Source organism: Mus musculus, chromosome 1 (genome assembly GCF_000001635.26).
Source record: "Mus musculus strain C57BL/6J chromosome 1, GRCm38.p6 C57BL/6J".
Classification (NCBI taxonomy): Eukaryota; Metazoa; Chordata; class Mammalia; order Rodentia; family Muridae; genus Mus; species Mus musculus.
In genome coordinates this window covers 56,025,295-56,041,623 of record NC_000067.6, presented here as the reverse complement: position 1 = coordinate 56,041,623, position 16,329 = coordinate 56,025,295, and positions in this window count along the sequence as shown.

Below are 16,329 nucleotides of genomic sequence, written 5' to 3'. Positions count from 1 at the left end.
TCCATTGCTAGTGGGATTGCAAGCTCATACAACCACTCTCCAAATCAATCTGGAGGAAATAGATCTACCAGAAGATCCAACTATATGACTCTTGGGCATATACCCAAAAGATACCGACCATGCCACAGGGGCACATGCTCCATGATGTTCATAGTGGCCTTATTTGTGATAGCCAGAAGTTGGAAACAACCCAGAAGTCCTACAACTGAAGAATGGATACAAAAAGCGATACATTTATACAATGTGATGATAATCAGCTATTAAGAACAAGGACATCATGAATTTTGCAGGCAAATGGATGGAAATAGAAAATATCATCCAGTTTGAGGTAACTTAGACTCAAAAGGACACGTATGGTATTTATTCACTAATAAGTGGATATTAGCCCACAAAGTTCAGAGTACCCAGAATACAAGCCACAAAACTTAAAAAGGTTAGCAAGCAGAAGTAAAGATGCCTCAATCCCACTTGGGAGGGAGAAGAAAGCAATCATGGGGTGGGAGGCAGGAAGGGTGTGGGCAAAGGGTGGTAGGATCCTGTGTGGGAGAAGGGAGGGGAAGGGGAAAGGGGGAACATGATCAGGTATTGGGGGAGAAACAGGAGTAAAGTCCTGAGTGCCAGAAGAATGAATGGAAACAGGCAATCTCAGGAGGTAGAAGGTGGGAGGACCCTCTAGAATGTACCAGAGACCTGGGTGGTGAGAGACTCTCAGGACTCAGAGGGAGGAACCTTAAACGAAATGCCCAACAGTGGGGAAAGGGAACTTGTAGGGTCCACCATCAGAAGAAAGACAGAGTATCATGGGGAGGGATGGGGTTGTCGTCCCACAGTCAGAAACTCTGATCCAGAATTGTCTGAAAGAACTGCAGGGACAAAAATGGAGAAGAGACTGTGTCAAAGGAGATCCAGTGACAGGCCCATCTTGGGATTCATCTCAAGGGGAGGCTTCAAGGCCTGACACTGTTACTGAGGCTATGGTGTGCTTACAACAGGAGCCTTGCATGGCTGCTCTCCAAGAGGCCCAAGAAGCAGCTGACCAAGATAGATACAGATCCTTACACCCAACCAATGGACAGAAACCAGGGATGCCGGTGGTTGAGTTAGGAAAAGGCTGGAAAAACCTGAGGAGGAGGGTGACCCCATAGGGAGACCAGTAGTCTCAACTGACTGGACCACACTGAGCCACCAACCAGGAAGCACACAGGAGCTGGTCTGAGGCCTGGGATACATATACAGCAGAGGATTGCCTCAGTGAGAAAAGAGGCACCTAATCCTCAAGAAACTTGAGTCCCCAGGGAGTGGGAAGGCCTGACAGGATGAGGGCAGTAGGGACATCCTCTTAGAGATGGCAGAATTGTAATGGGATGAGGAACTGTAGGAGGGAGGACTGAGAGGGGAATAAAGACTGGACTGTTTTAAAAGTTTCAGATAATTTTAAAATATTTATGTTAATAAATATGTTTGTGCTGCTCTCTGGGCTACTTACTAGATAGAGTTGTAGATAATTAAGTATATGGGTTAAAATAAAGACCATTAATTGTTCCAAATGCTCAGAATAAGTGACTATAAGTGCTCAGACATAAAAAGGGCCATCAGTCTCACCCCAATTATACCCCCTTACATACATACATACATACACACACATACACACACACACACGCAACCACACACTTACAGGCTCAGGGAGCACTGTGAAAGAATGTGTGGAAATGTATTAGGCAGAGGATGGGGAGAAGTGTGATCCTCTATACAACACATGGCTGTGGTACATATAAACTCACAATAGCTATACTTAACTGCTCTGTTGCAAGACAGGAAGAAGATCACAAGATAAAGCCAATTAAAATTTCTAATATGGATTGAGGATGGGGTGATGAGACCATATTCACTGCTGACAACTGATGAGTATTGAAGGAAGGAGAAGCACTTTATGTGGGGCAGTGGTCATTGGTAGGTGGACCATGCCTTGGCAGATATCCACATACGGATGTGCATATACGGTCAGAGTTAATTAGTGAGAGATAGAGGGAGGGATGGATAGATAGATAGATAGATAGATAGATAGATAGATAGATAGATAGATAGATAGATGCAGAGATAAAATGGAGGGCATGACATTTAAAGGGATATATGTTGGGAGGGCATGAGACATGGATGGAATGATTAGAGGTATATATGACTGAGATATATTGTGTACATTATGAAATTGTCAATGAATAAATAAAAATAATTCCTTTGGAAAAGCTATAATTTGGAAAATTTGAAGTAGGAAATCATTAGGAACATGGTGCTACAGCTTTAACTGTGGAAATGCTGATTATTCATTTGTACTACCACCTATTTTTGTAACTGTATCTTGGATTTTCATATAATGTTGAGATTAGTTATATATTTCATCAAAGTGACACATGTGTTTTGTTGGTGTGAATTCTTTGCAACACTGGATGGTGGTAACAACTATATAAGAACAAGCTAAATATAAGTTAGCTTATCAGAGGAAAAGAAATCTAGAGATTTGAAATATCTTAATATGTTTTACTTTTTAAAAAACATGGACAAGACAACTGAAGGAATATCTAGGACTAAGTGAAAATGCAAGTTTCACGTTATATGGCCTCAATTCCATTACACATTACACTGTATAATTTTTTCAGATATGTTGAAAATTGGTTAATAGCACTAATTATACCTCAACTGTGTGTTAGGATAATTGTATGATTTCTATTTATACATCAAGAAAGCTATTTTCAATAAATGTTTACTTCCTATTTATCTTATTTGTTTTACTTGTTGCCCTCTCATCCATAAATATCTCAAACGAAACAAAAAACGATGTTCTTTGCTGAGTGCACTAATTTGCCTTTCTGTTACAGTAATAAACATCATGACCAGAAGCAACTTGGGAAGGAAAGGGCTTGTCTTACACTTCCTAGTAACAACACATAGTTGAGAGAAGTTGGAGTTAGAACTCAGGTCATCTGAAACAGAGACTATGGAAAATCTATCTTCTGCAGCTCAGGACCACTTGCTCAAGGATACCTCTGCCAACATTGGGTTGACTCTCTCCATATCAATCAACAATCAGGACAATCCTTTACAGACCAGTCTGATGGATGCAATTCTCCAGGATGTCCTCTTCCTCTTGGTAATCAAGTCAACAATAAAAACTATCATGGAAACTGATCCATCACTTTCTTTTTTAATCCCTGATTTGTTGAGATTTCTAAAAAAAAAAAAAAAAAAAGAGGAGGTGGAAGAAGAGAAAAAATGAAGGAGGAGGAGACAAGGAAGAAGAAGGGGGAGGAGGAGGAGAAGAGAAAGAGGAGGAGGAGAAGGAAGAGGAAGAAGAAGAAGAAGAAGAAGAAGAAGAAGAAGAAGAAGAAGAAGAAGAAGAAGAAGAAGAAGAAGAAGAAGAAGAAGTAATTTAGATGACTTAAAATCATAGAAACTATCAAATATTTGCAACTTTCAGGTCTCAACTGCAGGAAATGTCCATGCCTCAATAGTGGCTTGAGAATACTCCTCACTCTAAAATAGCTGTGGGCTCCACAAATTTTTGTCCTTCCAGAGTCTTTAAATTTTCTGGACCATCCTCACTGCATTTTACCACAGAGAACTGTAAGATGGACTGCACTGTCATGTAACAAGGCAACCCATGCATGTGCACATTTGTATCACTGTCTTTAGTGGTACAGAGAGACTGGAACTCTGTCTCTTCCCAGGTCCTAGCTGGACAGGCAGAAGCTGATTTCAGCTGATGCTGTATTCTATTTCTATTTTAGATCAGTAATGCATAAGGCTTAAAAATGAGAAATGCCCCCTCTTCTCTCTGCATTTCTAGGGCAACGAAGATTTTAAAAGTCTTTGCTGAGAAGTGTTAGGGTGTAGAAAAAAATATCAGAAATGAAAAGCGATCAGTTATTTTAAAATAGTTTCTTAAGTTCAGAAAATTAGATCATGCAAATACAATGGAAAGAGGACTCAGTGTTTAAGAGCAGTGGCTATTCTTAAAGAGTTCCTCATATAGGGCAGCTCACAAATGCCTGTAACTCTAGTTATAGGGGCTCCACATCCATAGGCACCTACACATAGAGTCATACATGCATATACTTACACACTAACATAAATGTCAATAAGGATAAACCTTTTTAAAATGTTTGCTTTTCTCTTATCATAATGTGGGATGCAAGGAAACAATTAAACTTCTTGTTCTCTCGCTTTGATTTTGGAAGACTTCGCTTGCCGTCTTTAATTCCCGAATTTACAACTGACCCTGTGCCATGTTAAGTCCATATCCACACAGCTGAGAAATTAGGTCATCAGGAAAGGTTTGGGTGTTCTGATGGGGAGGGAAGACACCTTTTTTCACACCAGTGGCTAGGACTGAGAGAAAATGTTTGCTGCCAGTGGATGGAATGGTATGGGCTTAGATGGGAAGGTTGGAGACCGAAGAAAAGTCTTTGGGGCTTACTTTCAGTCCTAAAATCTCATGTGGGATTCAGTCAAAGCTGGTTTGCTATGAAATGAGTCCTTTATAAGCAAGGCCATTTGTAGCCCATAGTGAATACTCCCCTGTGCTTCTTTTCTATTTAACTACTTGGTAAAGCCATCTGGGACTAACAAAGCACTTGAACTTCAAGGGATTTTGTGTCTGCTTAGACCAAAACCTGGTTAGAAAGATTAGCGCTCTCTGGAGACCAGATGGAGGCAGTGCTAGACAAGGACCTGAGAGAAGGCAGGAGGCCAACTCATCCTTTTATCTACTGGAGACTATCAATAAAGGCTATCACAGAACACTATTTGTTATTCAAGTCTGACATAATTTTTAAGTGTAAATAATAGTATCTGTTCACTTACACATAAATGTGCACAAATATATACACGTGTACACACACACACACAACCTCCAGAAAGTTTTCCACTGTAGTCTTCCACCCTGAAGACTCACCTATCTATGACTATCAAACATAACTATCAAAAACTCTTCTGGCTGTGATTAGCATCTTTCGAATTTTAAAAGTGTAAAACTGCATTTTGGCATAAAATACACTAGCCCCTTAGTCACCTACAGTCAGTCAGTGCTGTAAGAGTTCAGGTTTTTGCTTTATTTATAGTTATTTCAGTGTCTAAGGGATCTGCTCTAAGTCAGAGAATAGGGAAAAGTTAAACAAAGCTTGTTCCTGAGTTTCAAGGAGTTCGGAGTAGAGAGTTGGAGACAGAAATGTAAACAAGCCATTAGAACACAAGTTCCTAATAGAAGCTCTGGGAGATGAAAAGAGCGAATAGCTTTAATGAGCTAGGGGAGGCACCCCAACACCTTCCAGCTTGGGGCAGAGGGTTAATCTAATTACAACAAGCTTTTAAAAATCATAAACCCTTTGCCCAAAATGTAGAAAGCAATGCTAACTAGAATTATCTATTAAAATATTTTATTGTGTTTTAGCACTGAGCCCGTTTTTTATTTTTAGAAATGAATTTAAACATGCTCGATTTTCTCATTTGAAACTATTTTTTAAAAATTGCGTTAAAGCCTGGCAGTGGTGACACACGCATTTTAATCCCAGCACTCAGGAGGCAGAGGCAGGCAGATTTCTGAGTTCAAGGCCTGCCTGGTCTACAGAGTAAATTCTAGGACAGCCAGGGCTATACAGAGAAACCCTGTCTCGAAAAGAAAACAAAACAAAACAAAAACAAAAACAAAAACAAAAACAAAAAAACCAAAAAAAATTGTGTTAAACTTTTTTATGAAAGCTACCTCAATGTGATAATATGGAACATTTAGCCTGCACCCAAGATTTTTAAATGGAAAATTGTTCTTTTGCAGGGTTGGAAAGGTGGCTTGGTGGTTATTAAAGCTAATGCTCTGCAGAGGAGCTGGCTTTCCTTCCCAGGACCAACATCAGGCAGGGCACAGCTGCTTGCTTGTAATGCCAGTTTCAGGGCGCTCACCACCCTCTGTTATCCTTGGGCATCTGCATGGATGTGGTACCCATAAACTTATGCAAGCATGAATGTAAAAAAAAAAAAAGGAAGAAGAAAAGAAAAAGAAAAGTGAAAATTTAAAATTAGCAAGCTTAAAGTAACAACAGAAATACCGTCTCCTGTGCTATGAGTACCATTAATATAGTTAAGTTGCAGGTGAATGAAGTGGAGCACAGGCACACAGGGAACGTGCACCCTGACCATGACTAGTAAGTTCAACTCCAGCGGGAAGAGCTAGCCAGACCCAATTCTTGAACTTGGAAAGTTATTCAGTCTGAAGTCAATTTCCAAATATCATTGTTTTTATTATTATACCATATCGCTCCTTCAGCCTACTTTAGAAACACATACTCAAATCACATCTCCTGATGTGTTGTTATGTCTGGCACTCCTTTTTTTATGCTCCAAAGAACATAAAATGTATCAAAGCCTCCCCCCAAAATATTTATATGCTGTCTTAGGAATCCTACATTACAGAATTTGCCCAAAAAATGACCTATACAATGTGTCTTTTTAAAAAATATTGATATTATTCATTGTACCATGTACCTTGCATTTTAAAATAATACTAATGGTGGTGATTATTTGTGGAATTTAGCAGTCTTTATGACTTGTCTAGCCAATATTGTTGATATTATTTTATTAATTTGTTTGATGTTATTCTTAGTACATAGCTCATATAAAGTTTTTGAAATATACTGTGGTTCATCTTGTACACTGAAGATGACTCTGGTATTTTATGAAGTAGAGAAACTCGCATTTGTCTGAAATATATCCATCACTTTAATTATTGTTTCAGTCTCTGGTGTTGATCAATAACTATTGTTTTGCTTTGAGGGCAGATAATTTCAATATACTCATCTAATTTTAGAGCATTAACTTTTTTCCTCAAAAATGAAAATATTTTAACTAAATTTATTAGGAATAAAAATACTACATGAGGGTATAACATTGTGTAACTTAGTCATTCTACGATTAACTATATGTTCATCTGAGAGAGTTACTCTTTAGTTGCTCAGTTTGGACCAGCACCTGCATGTGAGGAAATGACCCAGGCAAAGGGAAAGAACTATCAGGAAGGATGAGAGAAATAATGTCTACAATCCCTAAAACGCAAGAGAGAATCTATTCTTAACAGCCACATCCAAGGACCTTGTGGTTTAGGAACCAGGGGAGTCATGGATGACGAATATAAGAAAAAGTACTCAGGAGGAATTGGTGGGTACCAGGAATGTAGATAGAGAGGGGGAGAGTTGTGGGGAAGGCAAGATAAGGAGCAGACTTCTAGGAACCTTTGAGTGACAAGTTCTCACAGAGCACTTCCATTTGATGTTTAGGTCATCCTCTCACCTACATCTACCTGAACCTGTAGGCTTTGGGGGGTTCTTCTGTGATTTCCACTTAGAGTCTTATTCCATATGCCAAGCACTGCTTCTTCTTTATATGCTATGCTGCATCAAAAGATTTACAAAGTCTTCTCTCACTCCACAGTGTGAGGCTACAGGGTTATCTGCTCATGATGGCCTACTCTTCTGAACTGTTCAGTCAGGGATGGGCTAGGAGACAATAATATCTGAAATGACCAAGAAAATACTCCTTGCAGAGAGGCAGATAAGGTCCAGACTTGGAGTCACTTTGTAAAATATACAATGGTGTTTGGGTGTTGTGTGTGTAGAGAGAAAGCATTGAAAAGATGAAAGAGTGACTTTATAGAATTGTATTTGTATGTTAACAAAATAGACGCAGAGATTTCCCATTAAATACAAGAAGCTAAGATCAGACATTAATTTCCTCCCAAAATCTACTAAAAGGGATAAAACTCCTACATTCCCAGAACAGAATGGGAGAAGCAATGGACACAAATCATACCCACCATATTATGAATCACAAAACAGTTACTAACCTAGAAAATGGGAAGAGATTTAAGTGTTGTAGTAGAGGAGATACGGAGGGGAGGGGGTATGAGATCACTTCAAAATCCAGAAGGCCAGCAAAAGCAACCAAGAACTTTTAGAAAGTGAGTAAAGCTTTAAAGAAAGGCTAGAGTATCCCATAACAGTTATTACAAGAATTTCAGCCTCAGATACCCAGACACCACCTCATTCTGTCATGCAGAGTAACAAAGAGTAGGGAGGTGATGGAGGACCTGGGATGGAAAGAATGTGATCAAAATATATTGTATGAAATTCTCAAAGACACATTATGAATAAATAACAGAAATTCTCTTGTACCCAGCGGAGGAAAGGCGGCTGGCCAACAATAAAGCAGGAACTAGACCAACTCTTGTCTTGAAACCACCAGGGAAACAGAAGGCTGTGGTAGGGCAGCATACAGAAAAGCTCCATATCTAATCCCTAGCTCTCAAGAGTATGAGGGGTTAGAGGATCCAAGACTATTTAGAGAACAGAAAACTCAAGAGAAAACGATGCACTCAGAGTCTCAAAGTTGCCAGAAGTCTAGTAACATGAAAATTTAAGAATGTCTTTGGAATGTAACAGAAAGCCATTTGTACCACCAGAATGAAAAATAAAGAAACTAAATAATGTGGGAAATAGTTTAACCCTTAGAATTTTTTATATGATTTGTCTATCATTGTGATTCATGAGTTGCAAAGTTTTAAACAGAGGCATTACTGGAATTGTCCCATCATGGAACACAAATGACCACCCACTCAACATACATGAAAAATAAGTTATGGGCAGGAACTCTACTGAGACATTTTTAAAAATTAAACTTTAAACAATCTCAAGGTTAATGACTAGCCTAAAATTTAGGCCCCAAATTATTTCAAGATGAAGAAATATGTAGAAATGTGTCTACCATGCTTGATCACTGTTGTTAAAGTGAAATGACAGATATGGTTGTATTGATTACTTACACAGTTTTATCATAATGCTACTGAGATTTAACCTTTGCATCATGTTAGCCTAAAGTTGAGTGGAGACCATCAGCACAAAGTGAAGTTTCACCTTGTTCAGCCTTCTTGCGTCCTGGTGGTACATAGTAGGGAAGGAGAGCATCACTTCTTATGGTAAAATCACTACAGCTGCTTCCCTCTGATCATTGTGTGTTCTAACCCCATGATCATTATTCTCACATGGAGTAACTTTTGACTTCTCTATTCCTCTCATATTCCAGGAATAACTTTTGATTCTTTACCTACTAGCACTTACAAATTCTTAGCTAGAAATACAAGAGTTCCTTCGGTGGAGCCATTGTGAGCTCTCTTTGGACACGTTTGGAACTTTTCTTCTTTATGAATCAAGGCATTTTATTCATTATTCTATGGGCACTTACCATACTGGTGTAAATTTCTTTTGCTATAGAGACCATCTCCTTCGGCTTTGTAGTTCCACAGTCCAGAAAGTTTTCTAGACTGCATCAGTTCAGTAACTGTCTGGTGTGACAATGTCTTCACTATTATTATTGTCATTTTCTAAAAATATTTTTAAATAGAACAATAATCTTTTATTTCATTTCATGGCTTTCAATAAAAGCATCTAACTAACATTTAATTATAGATTTTTGCTTTGTTGGTGTACTGGCTAGCTTTGTGTCAACTTGACACAGCTGGAGTTATCACAGAGAAAGGAGCTTCAGTTGAGGAAATGCCTCCATGAGATCCAACTGTAAGGCATTTTCTCAATTAGTGATCAAGGGGGAAAGGCCCCTTGTGGGTGGGACCATCTCAGGGCTGGTAGTCTTAGCTCTATAAGAGAGCAGGCTGAGCAAGCCAGGTGAGGCAAGCCAATGAAGAACATCCCTCCATGGCCTCTGCATCAGCTCCTGCTTCCTGACCTGCTTGAGTTCCAGTCCTGACTTCCTTTGGTGATGAACAGCAGTATGGAAGTGTAAGCCGAATAAACCCTTTCCTCCCCAACTTGCTTCTTGGTCATGATGTTTGTGCAGGAATAGAAACCCTGACTAAGACAAATTGGTACCAGCAGAGTGGGGTATTCCTGTGACAACCTGACCATGTTCTGGGGAGGACTGTGGAAGGACTTTGGAACTTTGGGCTTGAAGATCCATTCGTTGTTAAGAGCTCTGTCAGATGTTGTGTAGGAGCTTGGAAGATAATGTTGAGAACAGTGCAGAAGATGGAGGTTTGGTTTGTGAAATTTCAGAGGGAAAATTAAAGACTCTTTTCAGGGCCATTGCTGTTTTGATTGTGAAGATTCTGTAGTTCTGGTTAGCTGGGGCTGAAGAATCAGCTGTGATTAACAAGATACCAGAACTACTAAAGCAAAAACTTTGCATTACTGGGACTATTGATGCTGGTTAGCTGGAGCTAAGAAATTAGCGGTGATTAAGAAGAGACCAGCATCATTGAGGTGACATCTTCTGGGAGGTGTTTTCTGAGAGCACAGTGGCTGTGTTCCAGATATAGCCAAAGTTGTACCTTGTGCTGTGGCTGGACTTGGTAATGTGTAAGAGTCACCCAGGTGGTACTGGTTTTGAAGGCATGAAGGAGTTGAGCAGAACAGCTGAGGCTTGGCACTGTGAGAGGCCATGGAAGGCCATTGGTGAAAGTGCAGCCTCAGTTGCAATTGATGGCCCAGGACTGAAGGGGTCATGCAGTGTTTTGGAGATGCCAGTACCATGAGATGACCACCAAGAGCAGCAGCAGCAGTGGAGTACAGGCGTCTGGAGCCTACAGGATGACACATGTGCTACAAAGGGCCTGGCTGGAGAAGTGATCCAAGCCCTTGGAGGAGCCCAGAAGATCGTGAGTTGGATCCCAGACATTGGACGGTTAGAGATTGACTTTTGCTTTTGATTGTGACTGTGCCCTGATATTTTCCCTCTTGAAGGAAGAAACTGTTTTAGTGGAGCCCACAGTTAAGAGACTTTTAATTGTAAAAAGACTTTGGATTTTAAAAGAGATGGATATTTTAAAGAGATTGAAATTTTAAGCATATGTAAAGACTGTGGGACTTTTAAAGTTATTTAGAATGGGGATGAATAAGATTGTAAGGGTTGAGGCTTACTAGTGATGTGTTTGTGTGTCAAGTTGACAAGGGGTCAATTGTACTGGCTAGCTTTGTGTCAACTTGACACAGCTGGAGTTATCACAGAGAAAGGAGCTTCAGTTGAGGAAATGCCTCCATGAGATCCAACTGTAAGGCATTTTCTCAATTAGTGATCAAGGGGGAAAGGCCCCTTGTGGGTGGGACCATCTCAGGGCTGGTAGTCTTAGCTCTATAAGAGAGCAGGCTGAGCAAGCCAGGTGAGGCAAGCCAATGAAGAACATCCCTCCATGGCCTCTGCATCAGCTCCTGCTTCCTGACCTGCTTGAGTTCCAGTCCTGACTTCCTTTGGTGATGAACAGCAGTATGGAAGTGTAAGCCGAATAAACCCTTTCCTCCCCAACTTGCTTCTTGGTCATGATGTTTGTGCAGGAATAGAAACCCTGACTAAGACAGTTGGTTTAAACTTCTTTCACTGTAAAGGCCTTCACATTGAGGTCTTGAATCACCAAGCTAATCTATTCTTTAAAAAGAAATCTCAGAAAAATAAAAGAAATCTCAAGTCTGTACATAAAGTAATTTTAATAACTCAGTATCATCACCTCTGTTTGTTCATTAATTATGATTGCTAACTAGTTCTGAAAGCCTAAAATAAAGGGTAATACATAGTGATAGGCTATTATTCCATAAGCATGCATAATTTGGAATTATGGTTATCCAAAGAAAAATGCATGGAATCTCATCAGCATATGTGTTTTCAAGGGAATTTTTAAAAATTAAATGTGGTTTAATAAAGAATGGAGAAGAAATGTAGGGAAAAAATCCCACTTGTTTTAAGGTAAATTTAGTACAGCCTTCATTAAGTGATTGCTAAGTGCTAAGAGCTGCACATGGCACAAGAAGTTCAGATGTAAGCAAGAGAACTGTTCTTGACTTGATGGAACTCAAAGTTCAATATAGAATTTGGTAATTAAGTGCCTAAGTAAAAATCAAAAGTAAGTAAATATTAATCATATTCCCATATTCCTTAAGGACACCCATTGCCATGTTCATTGAATAGCTGACATCCATAAAAAGGAAGGTTTCTCTTTAAACTGAGGCTCAGAGAGAGAGAGACAACAGTTCTGAAAGAGGAGGCAAATGTTAAACAAAGTAGAAGGGCAAGCATCAACACAGACTCTAAGATGACAGAGAGCTTAGCTTGTTCAAGGAATTTTGAAGTCGAGAAGAGAAGATGAGAGAGGAAAGCACACAGCTAGGGCAGTGCAGAAGACTGAGGTGAAATGCTGAAGGCAGATGTCAGATCATGCTAAGTCTCATGTCCCTAAGGAGTCTCTGCTTCACTGTGGAAAAGTGGGAAGATGCCAAAGTGATTTAAACAACAGAGGCACAAGGCAAGATCAGCCTTTTTGTAAATCAGCTGGTTAATCTGTGGACAATGAAACAAACAAACAAAAAAAAGTTAAAGTGAGACTGTTGCTCTAAGTGCTCGTTCTTTGTCAAGATCAGGCACAATTACCTGTCTCAAATGAGAAAGAACAAAGACGGACATGTTAGAAAGTCAGTGTGGTAAAGAAGATCAAGTGTTTAGTGTGGCTGAAGATGCCTGTAACATACAAGAAGACATGTGAAGCAGGAGTGTGGAGCTGAGGAGAGCTCAAGCTGGAGGCAGAAACTTGGGAACTGTTGGCCTATGGCGATATTTAAATCCTTAGAAGGGACACGCTTCCCAAGAGGAACAACAAGAGAGATTAGAGAGAACCCACTGGAGCTCTGTAAGAGTCAATTGGAGGAGAGAGAAATCAATGTGGGAAACTGAAAGGAGAAAGCCTGAGAAGTCAACAAAGACCTGTGGCTTGCAGGTTCAGAGACACCAGAAGAGTATTTATCAAGGAATTTGGACCACTGTGCTAGATGCTTATAAAACACACGATACAGGTGAAATGTACAGCAAATTGACAACCTGTCAAGGCAGAAGTCAAATGTTGGATTATCAATAATAATTAAAGAAGAGTTCATGAACCTGTGATGGAGCAGGGGCACAGAAGAAGCTGGAGTGGAGAGGGAAGGATGAGAATGATGTAGCCAGAGTACTCATGCATGAAGTTCTCAAAAAAGAAAATAATTAGGTTTTAATGTTGAGTTATAGAAAAAATGCTTAAGTGGAAATAAGCTTAATAAGCATAGACAAAATCATTCATGGAAATTATGCAGTGAAAATCTCAGAGTGTAACTAGCAAGCAGGGAGCACAGAATGAGCTGCACTGGAGTAAGTGCCTAATACCAACTAATAGAGCATGCTGCATCTGGAGGGCAAACGTTGTGATGAAATTGTAGAAACAAATGGCTGAGAAAAAAATGACCCAAGACATGAGGCTTTCCAGAAACCATGAGCCTGAAATAAGCCTCTGATGGCCAGAAGGCCTTAAGAAAGTGACAGGAGGTGGAGGGGGGAGGAGAGGGAGAGGGGGAGGGGAGAGGGGAGCCATTTACTCTTGAGCAGCCCAGCAAGCTGCTATAGGATGACATTCATTATTATTTAGTAAACAACAGAAATAGCAAGAAAGTTTGCCCAATTGTTAAAGGTGTTGGAATGGGGAATAAGGAATGAAAAATGAGGGAAAGGCAAATGAAGACCTACAGAGAAAGGCAGCAACCGGTTTTACCCAGTGACCCTAGGAATGTTCTTCAGAGGGACCATAAACAAAGCAGTGTCCTAGGGGACACTCATTTTTAATTAACTCCCAGTGATGAATTTGTCCACTGAGTAAAAGTGTATTTGTTTGTACCCGAGTGTGGGGACTAGCAGGGTGGGAGATGTCTGTGTGTGTCTGTCCATCTGGGTGTACCTGATTGTGGTATGAGTGTGTGTTCCCATGTTTATGTGTGTACTTGAGTGTGCTGTTTGTGTACCTAAGTGTAGTGTGTGTGTGTGTGTGTGTGTGTGTGTATCTCTGTCTGGTTATGTGTATGATGTGTATGTATGTACCTGAATGTAGTGTATGTGTGCATTCTCTCTGCTACCACCCATACTCTGCTGCCCACACTTTCCAGACTGATCTAGAAAACACTGCATTGCTCCAACTTTTACTTCAGTTGTAGAGAGCTTGCCTAATATGCTCAAGGACAATGCCTAGCAACACACACACACACACACACACACACACACACACACACACCACAGTCAGGCACACAAACACAAACACCACACATATATAATATACTCAGGTACAAACACACACACACACACAGATACACACACAGACACACACACAGACACACACACACTCAAGCATTCATACCTGCTGGAAGAACCAGAAATCACCTATAGAACATGAAAAGTATGAGAAAGCATGACCCTTCTCTAACGTCCTACCTATAGTTTCCTTCTGGAAAAAAGTTAGTATTGTCAAGCTTAGAATTTGACTACGAAATGAAAATGTGTACAAGCCAAGGTAAGCCATTTTAATTCATCAGACTGTCCTCTTGGAAAAATATGGACTTATTCTGTGCTAAAAAGATGGTTTATCTGTGCTAATAACACACTGCCTGTTTACCAAAGGGATAAAAGGCTTCCATTCTTCAAGAGAATAAAAGGGATCTTGAGGAAGAATTTAAATATTTAAGAACTACTGTGAAAAAGATTACATGTATGTCCATGTATAGTTCTTTTATAAATGGGATACACATACACACACACCATCTTTTGTGATTTCTCTAAGTTCAGAACTTCTTTCTTTCTCTTTTTTCTCCCTCGCCTTCTCATCTGTGACTCTCTCTTGCGCGCGCCCAACAGGCCAGGAAGAACGACGCTGCTACAGGATCCTTCTGCACACATTTATTCAGTCCTGTTTCTTCTTGTTTATATCTCCCTTGTTTATATCTCCCCCCTTGTTTTTATATCTCCCTTGTTTTTATATCTCCCTTGTTTTTATATCTCCCCCGAACCCTGGGCCTCTCACTCTTTTATACTCTCAGTTCCCATCCACGCACAGCAGGCCATGCCACCTCACCAGGCACGCAGCTTCAGCTAATCAGGGCAGCAGGGGCATATCTCCACCAAATTGGATTCACCTGAATCCTGGTACACCTGCGCAGCTCTCAAGATGTTTGTGGCTTATATGAGGAAGTCAGGTGCAAGTCATATGACTTAGCTGCAGTCCCTGGCGCCTTTGGGACTGCCGCCACACCCGCTCCCCACAACTCTCCCCTACAATTACTACTCTCTGTAACTAAATGCCAGAGCACAAACTTCTAAGAGTAATACAACATTTACTAATAATCAAGATTCAGCAGTACAGGCCTGAGTAGCTTGTGTCAGCATGATCACTGGGCATTATTGTGTTATCAGGAACAGGGGACAGGCTTTTTCAGAGACAATCCATTGATCACTGACAGAGTAGACAGTGCCTACAGGGCTAGAGTAGGGGCAAAGTTTAACGAATGGTCCAGAAGATTTCTTTATTTGAGTGATGCACTTCTATTTTCTATGCAATAACTCAGAAACTCCCTGGATGAGCTTTGCCATCAACTCTGCAGCCAGAGACAGCAGGCTGTTCTTCATTTTATTTTTCAAAAATTGACAGCTTAAAGATTTTAGGTGTTTGCAAGATAGCTCAGCCCTTATCATGCAAGTGTGAAGACTTGAGTTTGGATTCTCAGATCTCAGTAAAAAAAAACTTTACTCCCTGACCATGGAAGGCAGAGATGGGATCCTCAGGACAAGCCAGCTTGACAAACAAATCCAAATCATGAGTCCCAAATTCAGTGAAAGATCCTTCCTCAGCAAATAAAATGGAGAGGGAATAAGGAAGTTATTATACATCAACCTTAGGCTGCCACATGTACACACATGCATTTGTACATGCACATACATATGAATCATTCACACATGTAAACATACCTGTCACAGAACATACCATATATACACACATAAAATCAACTTTTAAAAAATTCATGATATACATGATGTTTTCCCATACATACGTGTTACAGAATGCCCAAGTCAAGCTAATTAACTTGTCTATCACCTCAACACATACCTCTTTTTTTTTCTGGTGATCTATTGCTGCTACTATTACTACAGTCTATGATATTCAAGTACAAAATATTTTTATTATTAACTTTAGCTACTGTGATTGATGTACAGTGGATGTCTATTCGTTATCTCTTTAAGGCATGACTGAATGACATGAAGGAGGGAACAGTTATGCCTATGGGCCATAGAAGGTTAGAGAGAGTCACAGGAACTGCAGAAGGAGTGATCCAGACAGAGTTAGGCTGGGGAGAGCAGGACAGAAGGAAGTAAATCACAGCAAATGAGCTGAAGAATCATCTCTAAGTTTCTCAGGCAACACAATTCTTTGATCTTTGTATGGGG